A 10,220-nucleotide genomic window follows, 5' to 3' on the forward strand; every position below is an offset into this window, starting at 1 on the left:
ACGCGCCTCTCCTCTTGGGCCTTCACCCCTCCCCCCCCCCCCCCCCCGCTCCGGCCCCAGGGGATGGGAGGAGTGGGGGGCAGGGAGACGACCTCAGGGAGGAGCCAGACCAACTGAATGAAAGCTTTTCATGAACTCGTGTGTCTTTGCCAGGGAAACACCATTTCTGGAGTCTATGAACTAAAATAAAATCTTAAGCCGCCCCCCGCCCGCCACCGCCAGCTGACCCGTCCCGTGGTTGGCCCAGGGAACCCTAGAAAAACCCTTAAACCTGAGCTGCTGCCCCGCAAGGACAGGGGAAGTCAGACACCCCTCCCTGATGGAGTCAGATTTTATAACAATGAGATACTGAATGTCCGACGGGCCTAAGGCCAGGCAAGACAAAGCTTAACGCATATCTAGCAGGCCAACCGTTTACTGAACTACAGGGCACTTGAGTTTTGGGTAAACTGTCCAGTGGCTTGTCTGTGATTAGCAGACCTCCTTACCTTAACTGAAAACATGATGCAAAGCCTTTAGGCAGAGGTTCATTTATGTCATCAATTGCAAATCAAAGAATCTTTAAACCCAGCTGTAAACCTGTAAACACCGCACCCTCCCTCCCCCGCCCCCCCCCCAACTGCCAGATGTCCTGCCTTTTCAGCCCAGACCAATGTACCCCTTCCATGTTTTGATTTGTGATTTTACATGTAATTCCTGTCTCCCTAAAATGTATGAAGCCAAACTGTAACCCACCCCACCACAATGGGTCCGCTTGCTCAAGGCTTCTTGGGCGTAGCTCTCTGGGCCATGATCACGGCCGTTGGGCTCAGAATAAAACTCTTTAAATTATTTTGCAGTGATTTGGGGTTCTTTTCCATGGACGAGTCAATCGTGTTCACATTATTTTAGCCTTGGGAGCTTTTTCTTTTCTATTATGTCTGATCCTGATCGCTAGCCAGGTATTCATTCATATTTTTGGTTGGTGGTGGTGCTCAAGCTCGTCTTTGTACATCCCAGATTGGCGTAAGCCACCGTGAATATGTTTTACACCTTCCAAGAGCTAGCGCTTATTGCCGTATCATAACCAGGGCTCGCAGCAATTTTTCTTTTTTTTTTTTTTAAAGCTGCTTCCACTTTCCACCTAGGTATACATACGAGTATCCCCTTTAAATGAATGCTTGCATCGAGGAACCAGGAAGTGGTTTTTGTTGTTGTTGCTGTTGTTGTTTTCCCCCAGTCATTTATCTGCTCCTCAACCCTCATTATTTATCACACACACACACACACACCCCCACCCCATCTCTGTAGAAAAGCTCACGGAGATTGTTCATCCACCGCGTGCTTTCTGTTGACAGTATCTGAGACGATAAGGAGCACCATGCATTCTGTTCTAAGAGAAAAATTGCATATATCAGTATGATTATATTTTACTTCTTGTGTGAATTTAGTGGATCTCATAAAAGCTGATCTTGATTTTCACAGCAGAGAAAAGTGGGCTTCTGTTTTGGTTTTGTTTTTGTTTTTCTGGAGGGGTGGTGTCTTCACATAAGTGATCATCTTTACAAGTATGCTATATGCGAGAAATTTCAGAAAGCTGCAAAGAGTGACTTGTTGACAATGCTTGCATTGAATGATGTATCTGAATCTGTGAATCGAAGGGGTCAGCATCTGACCAGAAAGCACTGTTAGAAGAAGAGGGGTTTCGGGTCTTTTCCTAAATTGTATCTGCCTAAGGCGGAAAATATTTCTGTTTCCCTATGACATGGTATTTTCCTCACAAGCAGTGTTAATGGCTCCATATGTCTCTAGACTGGCTGCAGAGCAGAGACTCCATGGTCTCCACTACTTGACTCTGTCTGTCCAAGAATGGCCTCCACAGCTCTCCTCTGTGAGATATCCACTCTCAGAGGTGGCACGGTATGGTGGGTAGGGGGATATGCTGGATTTTGAAAACTCAGAGTTTGAACTCCAGTGCTTTATTTCTTAGCAACATGAACTTTGTCAGATCACATCACCCTGCTGAAGCCCAGTCACCTAAAGGGTAGAAAATGCAATGGATAGATTGACGCTTCTCTTCTCTTCTCCTCTCTTCTTTCTCTCTTTCTTTCTTTCCTTGTGTCTTCCTGTCTCTGTCTCTCTCTCTCTCTCTCTCTCTCTCTCTTTCTTTTTGTCTTTTTCTTTTTTTTCTTTTGACGGGCCCTCACTCTGTTTCCCAGACTAAAGTGCAGTAGCATCATCATAGATCACTGCAACTTCAAACTCTTGGCCTCAAGCGATCCTTTCCCCCTAGGCTTCCCAAAGTGCTAGGATGCAGTTTTATTTTTATCTGTGACACCATGGGAGGAAATATCTTTTAGGGTCATAGGGTCAGAAATTTAGATCTCTTCTTTGAACTCATGGTAGCGGCTAACTGGGATTTTCAGTGTGTAAACGTAAGCCACTTGTAATTTCACCAGTACTCCCGTTACTTGTCATCTATTCAGGAGGTGAACTCTTCTTCCCCTACCATCTACTGTTCAAACGCGTTGGCCACAAGGATAATTTGAATATCAGATTCAGAGCACAAATAATTAAGGTCCTGTAGCGTTAATAAGTAAAAGGGGCCACACACAAACCTGTGGAAGTCTGTGTCCCTTCCAGTTTTTTTGTTTGTTTGTTTGTTTTTGGGTCCCCCCCCCCCCCCCGAGACTGAGTCTCACTCTGTTGCCCGGGCTAGAGTGAGTGCCGTGGCGTCAGCCTAGCTCACAGCAACCTCAAACTCCTGGGCTCAGTCGATCCTCCTGCCTCAGGCTCCCCAGGAGCTGGGACCACAGGCATGTGCCACCATGCCCGGCTAATTTTTTTCTATATATTTTTAGTTGTCTGGACAATTTCTTTCTATATTTTTAGTAGAGACGGGGGCGGGGGGTCTCACTCTCGCTCGGGCTGGTCTCGAACTCCTGACTTTGAGCGATCCTCCCGCCTCGGCCTCCCAGAGTGCTAAGTTTACAGGCCTGAGCCAACGCGTCCGGCCTGTGTCCATTCTTTAATGTTGTGTGTTGCTCAGTTATGAAAAGGCAAGGGAACATAAAATCCGAGTTTTAGGGATGACTTATAGGCTCAGTATTCTTTTTTTTTTTTTTTTTTTTTGCCTCCTCTAAGCCTATGTGAATATCAAGGAGGGTAAAAAATTCAGTGTTCTCAGTTCAGTGCCCAACCAACCTCTGTTTCCAGAGTAAAAATTGAGCATCCTATTACACCTTTATTTCCCTTTGGTATGCTAAGGCCCAACTCGGCAGAGAGGTCACTGTTTATTCTCTTGGCTAAGATCACATGTGCCATAGTCTGTCTGCTTTGTCTCCTTTAGGGGTAATCATCCAATCTTACCCGGGCCCCTCACATCCTCGTGACAATAGGCCTCCTTGGTTTACTGAAATAGAAAAGACCGGCTCATCAGCAATGTTTGATCGGTTGCTTCAGAAACAAATGTTGTTCTGCTTTCTTTACTATGTTTTTTTTTTTTTTTTCCTTCTTTCTTCCGTCAGACCCAATCCGATATAGGTGGGAGAGAAGGTAACCGGAGCCTCTTGAAAAACCGAAGTGAACCAAAGCGAGCTCACAGATTCAGATAGAAATCAGGAGGAAGAAAAATTGAGAGATAACATGGATTTTCTGTCTAGCGGGTGTTCTCACACTTCAATTTTACCAGAAGCGTTAGGTAGGATGACGATGACGATAATTGTGACAAACACTATTCTCATTGGACAGATAAGGAGGCAGGCTCAGAGTGACGAGTAACCTGGGCCTAAATAGATCGCTAAGAAGCATCATAGTGTGTTCCTTGGTTACGCTGTTTTGTGAAGCTCAAAAAGTTTGGGGTGCGCGTGCGCGTGCGTCCATGTGCGTACGCAATCATAGGTGTTCTAGTAAAACGGATATGAGGTAGGATTTCCCATACCTTCAATGATTTCATGTCCTGCAGGAACATAATGTTCCGGGATCAGGTTTTTATTCTGCCTTCTGTGCCACATGCTCAACATGCCTGTGACTTTACAGCCGAGACTTGCTCAGGGGGAGCCCATTCTCATCTTCTGGGAGGTTCTGCTAATCTTTAAAAGACAAGGACATAGGAAGATGATCCTATAACAACGACTGTGACCACGATTAAAGGCTTACTGTTTACCACGCGTGCTTCTGTGGGCTTTGCCTGCATTTGCTTTTTCACTCTGCACAATATCCCTGTGGGGTAGGCACCATGATTTCTGCATTTGCAGATGAAGAGGCTGAGGCTCAAGAGGATGTATGACTCGCCAAGTTACCAAACACGGAGTGTCGTCCAGGTAGCCAGTCCAGGCCCCCCGGCTCTGCAGCCACTCTGCAATGCTGATTCTGAGCCTGACCGTTTCATCACTGGTGGCTCCCTGAGAACCTTGACTCGGCCCCCTTCCTCAGTTCACTTGGGAAACATATTCATGTGTGTGTATTTCTCTCCTTCCCTCTCCCACCCCCCCCCGTTTTAGTTTTTATTATTTTGAAAAGTGCATAGAACGATAAAAACTTTAAAAGTAGGAAAAAGCTTACGGAACACATAAGGACACAGAGAAAGAAAATATCTGTGTACAACAGTGCAACGCATTTGTGTTTTAAGTCGTGGTGTTGCAAAAGAGTCCAAAAGTTTAAAAGAAAGAAAAACAAACAAACAAACAAACAAACAAAAAAAAAAAAAAGCCAAACCACCATGGAAAAGTTTATGAAGTGAAAACACTTACAGTAAGCTAAGGTTAATGTATTATTGAAGAAAGAAATTTCTAAAGGTAAATGTCGTGTGGCCTAAGTGTCCAGGGTTTATGAAAACCTACAGTAAGTAATGTCCTAGGCCTTCACATTCACTCACCACTCACCGCCAACTCACAGACTCACCCAGAGCAACCTCCCGCCCGCCCTGCAAGCTCCATTCACCGTAAGTGCCCTGGCCAGGTGTCCCACTGCACAGAAACCTATTAGACTGCATTTCTTCCCATTACTATCAGTAGTTGTACATTTCTTAGGACTGTAGGCCTACGATACACCTCCAGGCATAGTTAGGGGTTGGGAAGAGGAGGGAAGAGGCCATTCTTCATTTATTTATTTTTTTTTTTTTGTTGAGACAGAGTCTCACTTTGTTGCCCAGGCTAGAGTGAGTGCCGTGGCGTAGCTCACAGCAACCTCAAACTCCTGGGCTTAAGCGATCCTACTGCCTCAGCCTCCCGAGTAGCTGGGACTACAGGCATGCGCCACTATGCCCGGCTAATTTTTCTATATAGATTTTTAGGTGTCCATATAATGTCTTTCTATTTTTAGTAGAGACGGGGTCTCGCTCAGGCTGGTCTCGAACTCCTGACCTTGAGCAATCCACCCGCCTCGGCCTCCCAGAGTGCTAGGATTACAGGCGTGAGCCACCGCGCCCGGCCCATTCTTCATTTATTAATTGGGTAGCATGGGGGCAGGGGAGGCAGTTTCCTCCTTCTCCCCCTCTTGTTTTTCTTTATTCCTCTCCCAGTTCCCCCTTCCATCGTCTCGATGGATTTGGATGAGACGTAGACATTTTCTACGTCAGGCCTTAATCATACCGAGGGAGCAGGAGAAAAGTAAGCCGCCTACCATGACACGATGGAATGGAAGTTTGTCAGCCATTGACTGCTGTGGCATTCCGACATTTAGTGTCTTCAGGACATTCTATATTTCTGCTATCCCACTAGAATATATCTCCTCGATCACTACTGTGTGGCCACATCCCAGCTGTTTCGTGAGCCACCCTCAATGTTCGTGACGATGTAGTGTGGGGACTCCCTCCGTCTGGTGCCTTAAACTCGCACATTTGGGGTTTTGTATCAGGATAGCAAAGCGATCACCTTTAAATAACCTGGCTGGCCATGGTGGCTCATGCCCGTGATCCCGGCAACTTGGGAGGCAGAGACGGGAGCGTGACTTGAGCCCAGCAGCTGGAGACCAGCCTGGGTAACACGATGAGACCTCATCTCTACCAACAAAAAAAAAAAAAAGAAAAATTATGGCGGGTGTGGCAGCATTTGCCTATAGTCCCAGCTACTCAGAAGGCTGAGGCAGAGAGGATCACTTAAGCCCTGGATTTGGAGCTTGCTGTGAGCTACAATCAGGCCAAGGCGGCCTGGGAGAGGACAGAGTGAAAGAAATCCTGTCTCAAAAAAAAAAAAAGAAAAGAAAAGAAAAGAAAAGAAAGAAAACAAGACCGATAACACAACACAACTTAGAAGACTTGGTGTTACCGAAAGCTCGGCCACTTGCCCACGAGGCCGAATAACGAGGACAAGCTGTTTGAGGAGGAAGGAAAGAGAGAGTCTATTTTGCCGGTAAAGGAGAAAATAGGGTAGACCTTCCCATCTCAAGCCTCCGAATTTCCCCGAACATAGGGCTAGGCAGAAATACAGAGCTTTTAATGAGGGGGGGAGGGGTTCTCAGCTTTAGCGTTGATTGTGGTTAATTATTTCAATCGTCCAGGCTCTGCCAAAAACAAAGCCTGTGAACTCTGCCGGCCGCCCACCTGGGGGGGGGGGCGGGGCAGGGGACCACTTGGGAGTTTTAAGAAAAGATTTAACCTGCCTTGGGGACATAGGCCAGACTACAAGCTCCCAAAAGTGGTGGTGGTGGTGGTGGTGGTGGTGGGGAGCGTAAAACGACAGAACGTCTTTCTGTCCTTTATTGGTTTCTCCTTTTTCCCCCCTAGGTGCCAAAAGACCTGAGACTGATGCCGAAAAGAAATAGGTACAGGCGCCCACGTGCACACACAAAGATATACGATCGAATACATCGTGTTGACAGTCGGGGAAACTGGAAGATGATGGGGAAGTATCACGAGCAACTTTGTATTTCTTCCAGGACAGGAAAATGGACACGAAGAGAAAAATTCATCGTTCTCGGCGTAGGATAAAAAGCCACATCTTGTTACTTAATATAATTCATTCTGTGATTTAAGTTTTTATACGATATGATATTCGATAAGCCTAAAACACAAGATAAAAGAGAAACAAACAAAAGGGAAAAAATAAAAATAAAAAAGACGACGGGCAGAGGCCTACGGTCCCGGGAGGAGGCAGAGAGCGGGAGGAGGGGCGCCTCCCGCAGACAACAGGGCGGGTGGGCGGAGACCCGCTAGAGGCTAGGGCTGCCCCGGGCGGGCCCAGAGCTGCGGGCCCGGGAAGAAGAGGGTGGGACCGTCCGGACCGTGCTCTCCTCCCCGCCCTCCACACCTCCCGGGAGTCAGCTCTTAAACTCCCAACGTCACCTGACTTTCCGGATCCCGAGGTCTGATCAAAGTGGCCGCTAGGTGACACCCAGCAACCGCTGCCGGTGTCATCCTGAAAAGAACGGACCCTATGACTGACGGGGGTGGGGCGCACAGTGGGTGGCCCGGCCAGCTCCCCTTCCTCCTCGGAGCGGATCGGATCATCTGGAACTTTATCCAGAGAGGAGAGAGTGCCCCTGGGTGTGTGCTAGAAGCCGGAGGGTTGGGGCAGGGACCTACCCAAGAGAGAAGTAGAGTACAGGGAGTTTCAGAGTTGACCCACTCACCATCTCGCCCTGGTCAATACAAGAGTGGCAATATCTGTCACCGTGGAATGAACACTTGGTACCGAAGACCTTTGTCTATGCTGGCCCCCGTATGCCTAGGGGGGGGCATGTGGCCAGAATCTGACATCCTAAACGTCTTCGTAGAAAGAATTTGGGGGTGGGGGTGGGGGAGAGAGACAGAAAAAGAAAAGAGAGGGGGAAAGAAATGGCTGCCACAAAACTATCAGAACAGAGAAGCGACCGATAGGGCCTATCTGGTTAAGTTCTTTCCCTACCCAGAGAACGACTTGACGTAGCTGACGTCACTGCAGTCAGGCCACGTTCCGGTGGACACAGAGAGTCAGGGATAGAATTTCACGCTCGGCACTGTCTCTCGGGACAGCGGGAAGGTGGAGGGTGGCTGAGGGTTCTATGCTCCTTTATCACACACCGTCAGGTAGGTCAGGTAAAATTGAGGACAGATTTCCAGTGTTTCGAGAAAGGAAGAGCACTCGTGCAGGCCATCTATCTGTACGTGGGAGAGTGTCCCCGAAAAGTGGCTTTCAGTGCCGGGATGTGCCTAGGCCAAGAAGGTACACGATCCTGAGTGAGAATGGTCCGTCCCATCGAGTCAGTCGGTAGGAGGCCACCGGGTCGAGACGGAACTGCCCCCCCACCCGCCCCCGCCCCCCAGAGCAGACAGACTCAGAATGGAGTCACTCGGTGCCAGTGCCCTGCCCGGGTGCCCCATCATTCAACCGAACTGGGAAACAGGTGGGCTTTCCGACCCTCGGGAGGGAGCTTCACCGGCGGGCGGACAGATCAGAAGGGGCCCGGCTCCCTTGAGCGGGCAGGCTGGGGACGGTCGGTGGGGTCTCTTGACAGGAGGCACCACGGAACCCTTGAGGCAATGTCGGGGGCACCTATGTTGCGGTCCAAAGCTAGCGTCTGAGAAGTCGTCCCGAAAGCATGATGGCGTCAACAAGTCCCCTCCGTTCAAGAAACGAGATTCATTTCTAGAGGAGGGCCACCCCCGCGGGAGGACCGTAGGCTTCCTGTGGACATTCTCTTCAAAAGGCAATTCACTCAGCGGAGTGAAAATCGGAAAAATCGCTGTCCTCTGACGCAGCTGCAGAGAAAAGATGGCACCAAAATCAATGAAACACACACACACACACACACACACACACACACACAAACACACCTCCTCCCATCTGAACGAGCACTCCGGACGGTCACATAGGGAGAGCGACGGGCTCTCTTCCCCCCCCCCTGTGGTTTTCTACCTTTTGTTGCGGTTTTTTCCCTCAGTGGATAGAGGAGGAGACACAGGGGGCTCAGCCGGCATGCGAGTGGGTTTATCATCCTCTGTGAGTATCAACACGCGACACCACCTAAGTGAAGGAACACACCGGTGTTTCATGTGATGTGGCTCAATGCCTGGCAGATACGAGCCTTTGCAGGCCTCCTCGTGATCGACAGGACGTCGCCTTGGACACGGACACATCTTGTCCCTCCCTCCCGAGGCGATAGGCGGTTCCGTACCTCCTCGGGGCCAGGGCACAGTCTGCCTAGGCACCTACAACACGTGTGGCAACAGCCTCGATGGCTCTGCCATGAGAACGAACTCCCGTGGCACGGGGGTGGGGTGGGGGGGGGGTCGGGTGCTGAAGAATTCAGCTGAGTGAAGGAATGCCACGGGATTCAGAGTGCCATCGGTGGGCTGAGAGGCGAGCAGGGCGGGCTTTGAAAGGGTAACATTCTCCCTGCCTTCCGTCTGGCTGTGAATACAGAACGTACACGCCAGGCGGGGTGGCTCACGCCTGTAATCCTAGCACTCTGGGAGGTAGAGGCGGGTGGATCGCTCAAGGTCGGGAGTTCGAGACCAGCCTGAGCAAGAGCGAGACCCCCATCTCTACTAAAAATAGAAAGAAACTATATATCTAAAAATATATACAGAAACAGTATCTAAAAATATATACAGAAAAATATTAGCCGGGCACGGTGGCGCATGCCTGTAGTCCCAGGTACTCGGGAGGCTGGGGCAGTAGGATCGCTTGAGCCCAGGAGTTTGAGGTTGCTGTGAGCTAGGCTGACGCCACGGCACTCTAGTCTGGGCAACAGAGTGAGACTTTGTTTCAAAAAAAATAAAATAAAATAAAAAAAAAAATATATATATATATATATATATATATATATAAATATATACACACACACACACACACACGTATATCCAATTAGCTGGGCATGCTGGCACATGCCTGTAATCCCAGCTACTCGGGAGGCTGAGGCAGTCTGATCGCTTGAGCCCAGGAGTTTGAGATTGCTGTGAGCTAGGCTGACGCCATGGCACTCTAGCCAGGGCAACAGAACGAGAGACTCTGTCAGAAAGAAAAGAAGAGCGAGAGCGAGAGAGCGAGAGAAAGAAAGAAAGGAAGGGAGAGAAAGGAAAGAGAAGGAAGGGGGGGGAGAGAGAGAGAGAGAGAGAGAGAGGAGAAAACTATTAAAAAATTCGGGACCAGATCCATCGGTCGGTACTCAGAAGCGTGACGATCGGGTGTTCCCGAGCACGTGTGAGATGTGTCTTCTCCCTGACGCCGCGTTTCCTCCACACACACATCACCCATCTGCCGTGGAAAAAAAGCAACAAAAAGAGAGAAAGAGATTAAGAAGGGAAAATGGAAACAGGGCAA

Source organism: Eulemur rufifrons, unplaced genomic scaffold (genome assembly GCF_041146395.1).
Source record: "Eulemur rufifrons isolate Redbay unplaced genomic scaffold, OSU_ERuf_1 scaffold_179, whole genome shotgun sequence".
Lineage (NCBI taxonomy): Eukaryota > Metazoa > Chordata > Mammalia > Primates > Lemuridae > Eulemur > Eulemur rufifrons.